Here is a 7,500-nt window from a genome sequence, read left to right as displayed (position 1 = left end):
AGATTTCAGATAATTTTACCTTAAAGACCACATCTCTCTGACATGCTTTCATCCTTTCTGGAAATGCTGTGACTAGAATGTGCTGTGTCCTCCTGGCGGGTCTGCTCTTGAAAGGAATCCCAGCAGTGAGACCAAGGCTGGTCCAGGCCTGGCCTGAGGCTGGGCCAAGGGTTGCGTTTGCCCAGAGCTTCTCTGCTGCACACTTATGGCTACAGGCTGCCTTCTGGGGAAAGTGGGGGATGGAAAAAGCAGACAAAGCTTGTTACAGAGGTGTTCAAGCTGGTAGATGAAGAAGGAATGAAAGGTCTGGCACGTCACCATTTTTATATGAATTATGAACCCCTGATGAATTATGACTACTAGTATCACAAAAATAAGGCAAAACATGACATGCCTATGGAAAGAAGTATATACACCACTGCCCAGGAAAAATTCCCATCTAGCAATCACACTGGGGTCTGATCCAGACCCTAATTGTATCCACCAACTTACAGGAAAGCAGAAACAGACCCAAGATAGAACCAATAAACTCCAGGATATGGGGAACACAACTGAACACAACATCTAGTTTTTTCAATAAATGAATCACAAGGGAAAAATCCATGAAAGAAATGGAAGGAGGAATTCTGGATTAAAAGAGACTCAGCCCTATCCACTAACTGCTTGGCTTAGACCTTGTTAGGATACACATGTATATCCCATTGGGTAAAATGTGAATAATGACTGGATATTTGATGATGATATGGGATTATTGTTCATTTTCAAGGTGATACTATGATAATGTTTTCTAAAATAGTCCTTGTCTTTTAAAAATACATAATAAAATACAGATAAGAAAGGAAGAAAGAAAAAAGAGGCAGGCAGGCAAGCAAGACCACCTTTGAAGTGAACTCATTTTATAGAATTTCAAGCAAAGAATTGATGAGAGAGATACCTGATGCATTTTATGCAGACTGGTGCCATAAAACTGAAAACCTCTGAGGCTGTAGGACCTGCCATGTCCACACACTGACAAAGCACAACATTTCACATAAAGCAGGTGAGCAGGTGGTTCTGGAAGCAATCCATAACTTTCCAATTAGGCTCTGATTTGGTGAGGGGCATTACTTTGCCAACAAAGGCCCGTATAGTCAAAGCTGTGGTTTTTCCAGTAGTCATGTATGGATGTGAGAGTTGGACCATAGAGAAGGCTGAGCACCGAAGAATTGATGCTTTTTAACTATGGTATTGGAGAAGACACTTGAGAGTCCCTTGGACTGCAAGGAGATCCAACCAGTCCATCCTAAAGGAAATCAGTCCTGAATATTCATTAGAAGGACTGATGCTGAAGCTGAAGCTCCAATACACTGGCCACTTGATGCAAAGAGCAGACTCATTAGAAAAGACCCTGATGTTGGTAAAGACTGAGGGCAGGAGGAGAAGGGGACGACAGAGGACGAGATGGTTGGATGGCATCACCAACTCAATGGACATGAGTTTGAGGAAGCTTCGGGAGATGATGAAGGACAGGGAAGCCTGGTGTGCTGCAGTCCATGGGGTTGCAAAGAGTCGGACACGACTGAGCAACGGACAACAACAAAATGGTAACGTTCATTTTCTGTTAATATTGTGACCAACTGTGCCAGTGTTCGTTTATTCCACGAAGCAAAGGATGCCCATGATTATAGAAAATATAAGCCCTATTACTGCAGAGAGAAAGGAAAGCATGAACCTTATTCCAAGTAAGCCCCAGCCGTGCCCCACATGGGAGCTGGGGGAGTTGAGTCTGGGAGCGGAGAGGGGAAAGGTGGACTCGGGCCTGTCCCCTGAACTCCTTCCCCGGCTCTCAGCACCAAGTGCTGACCCAGTGATGACACGTCAGGGCTATTGCCCCACTTCCCGGAGGAAGAAACGGAACCACGGAGCACTGAGCTCGCGGTCACACCGGCCTCTCGAGCTGGGATTATCCCTGGTGCCCAAGCTCCTCCACACTGCAAAACGCCACCTCCCTGGGCAGCTGGCAAACAGACGCGACAAGTACCTTGAGGAGGTGGGCTTGGGGGTGAGAGCCCATCAGAACTGGACAGATAAACCCACGGCGCACATGTTTTCCCCTTTTGACTGTTACCATTCCTGTTAAGTTCCTCCCGGCCTCCACTCTGACCCTTCTTGTCCCATCAGCCCAGCCCACTCTGTCTTCATAAAGTCTCCCCTCAGACAGGCCAAGTCACTAGGAACTTGGTGACCTTTAGCTCATCTGCAATATTGCCTGGTCCTTTTGCATGTGAGCCCCAAAACAGGGTGGCAAAAAAGGGTGAGGGTCCCTCCTTCAGGCTAAGTTCTCTGGGTGGAATCCCACCACCTTCAGATTAAGAGCTGTTTCAAGTTACTTTTCCTTTGTATAGACAGTCTCAGCTTTTATTATTTTTTTCCTGGTACTTGAACATAGAATTTATTAATCCTCCCCTTGTAATTCTTACACTATCCAGAAAACTCTTTCTGAAGTCTTTACTGAGCCAAATCTCTTGGCAGTAGATTTCTATTTTTTATTACCTTTTATAATTTTTTAATTACACAAGAAATACATGATCAACACAGGATTTAAAAAGTACATCTGTCAACTCTAAAGGGACTGTGGGCTAGGCTGGCAGACTGCTTTATTTGGAAGTGAGGAGATCCTGATTTATGATGGTCAGGGGGCCTCCTTCCTCACAACGTGTAAGGGACTCGGCTTCTAATAAGAACCACATGTCCTCATGGCGGGGGCGGGGGGGAAGGGGGACAATTGGCTGCACCCTGCAGCCTCCTCCTCCTGCTGGAGAGGGCCGTCCCCCTCCCCCTTTCTCCTCGCCTGATCCCCGCGACAGCTGAGAGCTTTAATAAAGCAAAGTGCGCCTGGGAATGTGGGCTGAGGAAGCCACTCAGAAGGTGGAGGTCTATTTCTACCCCTCCCAATAATCCCACTGCTAAAAACAGCCAAGGCTGAGCCATCCCGAGGCTGCTTGCTGGGGCCCAGCCACAGTCTGGTTACCCTGAACAAGGCCTAGACATTCCGGAGGCCCTCAAGCCCACGGTGGCAGCAGCCGGGACCCAGGATGGGACCGATTATTTTTAGCTAAGATGTGTCATGCTTTCCATGGCGGTGAGGAACAAGAAGCCTGGGCATCTGGGGGCCTTCTCCATGTTTTATCAAACAAGAGGTGGTCCTCAGAGCCCCAAGGAGGAGCAGGGGAGTGGGTGCTACCCACCCTCAGGCTGCCTTCATCAAGACCCCTGACGCCAGCCTGCAGAGAAAAGGGGCAGCTCAGGTAAAGAACATGGACCATTGTCATCGGCAGAGGGTTACCCAGTGACCCAGAGATACAGAGTAGATGAGTCAGAGCCTCAAGAACATCAAGGGAATAAGAGTACTCAAAGATGATGGAAAACGAAACCAACCACAGAGGTAACTGGAAGCTGAGGAAGGGGACAGGGTGACATGTTTTATAGTCAGAAACCGAAAGAAAGTCAGTCCCTTCAGCAGTGAGCACAACGCTCTATACAGAGCAGGTGCTCCACGCACGGGCCAAACTCAGCTCCTGGTAAGAGGGGGAGACGGGGGGACTCGGTGTGCGCTTGGGGAGAACCAGTTCTTCTGACTCTCTGCCTCTCCTGTCACTAGTAAAGACATAATAATAACCCAGAAGCTGTTCTTTACAAATCTGTCAACAATCCTAACCATGCACATGAATTTCTTGGCTTCCCAAAACAGCGGGTGTGGGCACGGCTGTTTGCAGTTCACACTGGCTCAGAAACCTGGGCGGAGAGTCAAGCATCAGTGAGGAGGCCCTGGGAGGGGGTGCGGGGGGTGGGGGGCGAGGTGTGAAGACCGCTCGGGGCAGAGGCGGCACTTCCCCAGGCTCCAACGCTGCTGCCCTTTCAGGCCTGCGGTCTCACACTGCCTCACCCACCTGTGTTTACCCAGTGCCTACTCCGTGCCCAGGAACAGGAAATGGGCGGACAGAAGTCTCCAAGAAAACCAGATCAGGACCATGTAGAGAGACCCCTTGCTCTGAGCTCCCAGGGCCAAGTGGGGAGGGCCGGCCGGTGGAGGGACAAACATTTCCAAATATGACGCAGCCTCAGCTCGGGGCAGGATTAGCAGCCGCGGCAGCTGCGCCTATTTTGGGCTGGGGTCTCTGTCCCCCGGGCAATAGGTGCAGAGACTGGGAGCAAGGCATTTACAGCAGCGTTTATTTTGGGGGCTTCCTGGCCTCAGGCCCAGGGACTGGAGTCAGCCTTTCACATACGGGTCCTAGGCCAGAAACCGAACACGTCCTCCTCTGTCTCCCGAGGGGCCTACAGGCCTGTCCCCCTTCCACCCCCAGGCTTGCTTGAGACCAAGTAAAGTCCGGGAGGCAGAGAGAAGTCGGCCCCTTCCCACCACCCACCCCGCTGCTCACACTGGGGAACCCAGCAAGGCGATGAGGGGACCGTGCCTGCGGTGGCCAGACCCCATTTAGGCTCTTTCTCGAGGGCACTGGCAGGTCATTCCTACACCAGCCCACGAGCCAGCAGAGATGGGGAGGGCCCTCTTGGAAGTAGACTAAGGGACATGAGTTTTTCTCAGCTTAAGTGACTTGCCTTCAGCCCCACAGTGAATCCAGACCACAGAAGGTCCTGGTGCAGTGTCGTGAGTGGCCCATAGACACACACTGAGTCAGTGTGATGTGGCCACAATCAGCCTCCCATGGCCAAGAGCGAGCAGCCCACGGTCCTGGGGACCCAGCCGGACAGGGGCCAGGCCCCCCGGAGGGTCAGCTGGTCCCGATGCAACCGCAGGGAGCTGTAAATAGTGTCTCCTGCCACTTCTTCTCCCCCTTCCTCTGTGTCCCCCTGGGGAGGGTCAGAGTGGCAGTGCCAATGGGTTGCCCCCAAGCCTAGAATCAGTCCTGTCGGCCACGAGGAACCCCAAACAACTCTGCAGGCAGGGATTTAAATTCCCAGCTCTGGTCCCAGGACCATCACCACTGCCTGAGTGGTTGGGCGCTGACACTCAGTTCACACCTGCTCGACCTGTCCTGCCTTGTAATCCTGAGCAGTCTACTGCCTTTGTTTCATTGTCTGAAATATGGGCTTGACGATGAACACAGGCCTTTTTTGCAGCTCGAGCCATCTCCATAAGGAAACATTAATAGCAGTTGCATGTTTTAAATCATCCCAGGCTCCTGAGATAAAAAGACAGTTTGAATATTAATCATCACAGTGAAAGGATGAAGCAATTTTGACATGTTTCCTCCTGCCTTTCACAGTTGTGCAGAAACCCCTCCCGGGCTCTGAAGGCTGGTAATGTAAGGACGTGGGCTCTGAGGTCCACTCAGGCCATCTGGCCAAAAGAGGATTGGGTTCAAGGCAACCAAAAATCACAGCCAAGTCCAAGCAAATTACCCGAGATGGCTTCATCCTCCCAAGTCATCTTATTCGAAACACAACTCTGATCTGTCACTGCTCTGCTTGGACGCCATCAACAGTCCCCTCTGCCCCCAGCTGAGCACACACGCCTGTGACCACAGCTCACCTGTGTTCCACACGCCCACAAACATGCTCCTCCTGCCTGGCCACCTCCCCCAGGGCCACCTCCAAGTGTGAAATCCGAACATGTCTCAGGCCCCCTTGGTCCTCTGCACCCACCAGCAGTCACAACCTGAGACTTGGCACACATTTCCGGAGGCACGTTTTTATTCCTTCTACTCTCCTTAAGGAGCTGGGACTTCCTGTCTTTCTTATCTTTGAATCACAGTTCCTGCCTCAATATCTTTTTATTTCAAACACAGAGAGTTTAGTCACTAGAAGAACTAGGATGAGAACTAGGAGTAAGACAACTCAAGTTCCAGTCTTAAGGTGACTTCCAGTTTCTTTCACCATCTTGGGCTGCTCATTCTCAAGGTTTTGAGTCCTTACCTGGAAAATGAGCCATTGGAACAATCACAAGCTTCCTAAGTGAGCTGGAGCTTGGGGATCTACCTCTAAGGCTCCCCTGGTGATTCTAATGATCTAGATTCCTGGTACTGTGCAATGGGAACACACTGCCCTAGAGGCGAAGTGAAGTGAAAGTCTCTCAGTTGTGTCCGACTCTTTGTGACCCCATGGACTATACAGTTCATGGAATTCTCCAGGCCTGAATGCTGGCATCTGTAGCCTTTTCCTTCTCCACGGGATCTTCCCAACCCAGGGATCAAACCCAGGTCTCCCGCACTGCAGGCGGATTCTTTACCAGCTGAGCCACCAGGGAAGCCTACCCTAAGAACTAACAGCGTCTCAGCAACACTGCTCATGCTTCCCTATCCCCTAGTCCATCTGTTCCCAAGCCCCTGGCTGCCCCACTTCCCCTGCCACAAGTCCACAAGCCACGTCTTCCACATGTGCAACAAGCCCTCTGGTGCTCTGCCTGAGTCTCCCGCTAGGTGGCACCACTGCTCCGCCCGCGGCACAGTCCCCAGCAGGACCAAAGACCAGAAGTTCTCCAGGTGCCAGAGCTGATGGGTGACTCAGGCAAAGTGCAGGTGGAAAGCGGGAGAAGATACCCCTCTGCCCCTTGCCTGCGCTTTGGTGGAGAATCCAGAGCAGAGCCGTGCCACACTGGAATTAGGGCAAAAGGAAAACCTACTAATTCTATCCCGTCTTAATTCAAAATGTTGATATTTTGTCCATCATGCATTCTTTTGCATCAACTCTGATTTTGAAAATACCAGTCTTACCAACGATCGAGTCTTTTGTTGCCTCCTTAAGTTTGACACAGACTTGCCTCCCCCTCGTCCCACCCTGGCCAGAGCAGCGTGGTTTTCCCCAGTGTCCTGGGTGCTATAGAAAGAGCTGTGTGTGCTGTGATGGATGGAGGGCCCCTTCTCTGTGGATACCAACGCTGGGCTGGAACAGAGCTGCGGGCAGGTGCTTGGGTCAGTTCACCGTCACAGCAGGAGCCCAATTCCCCTCAGGCGAATCTCTGTCTCAGGAGATTCTCAACCTCCCTGTGGATCCACTTCTGCCAGGTCCCCAAAGAGGCCTGAATCCCAGGAATGCCACCAGTTGGCCAGAAGCCAAAGGCCCTGCTACAGAAGACCAGTCTAGCCTCCCCAGTCCTGTCCTCCGAAGGATCTAGCGGATTCCCTGCCCTCTGCATGGCCTGGCTGAACTCACTTCCTGAGGGACTGCAATGCCTGCTGCTCTCTCCTGGGCCGGGTGTGGGCTGCTGTCTCCTCTCTACCCATGTTTCAGGGGCGTCTTTTCTCTCTCCTAATGAGCTTGTATTCTTTCCAGCTTTTTGTGCCACCGCTCCTGATGCTCCCAGTTTCCTCCTGTGTGTCCAGGCACCCCCTGCAGAAGGCTGAGAGCACAGAAGGTGAAACAAGTGGGCCACTGACCCCACAGAAATGACAGTCACAGCCAGTAACTCCCTCTAGAGCTACCTGGGAGCTCTACGATTGCGCAGGCCACACCCAAGACCAGCTTAATCACACTCTGGGGGTGCAGTCCTTCCCCCTC

Source organism: Dama dama, chromosome 5, assembly GCF_033118175.1.
Source record: "Dama dama isolate Ldn47 chromosome 5, ASM3311817v1, whole genome shotgun sequence".
NCBI classification, from domain to species: Eukaryota; Metazoa; Chordata; class Mammalia; order Artiodactyla; family Cervidae; genus Dama; species Dama dama.
The sequence above is the reverse complement of the archived record's forward strand: the minus strand, read 5'-3'. Positions refer to the sequence as shown.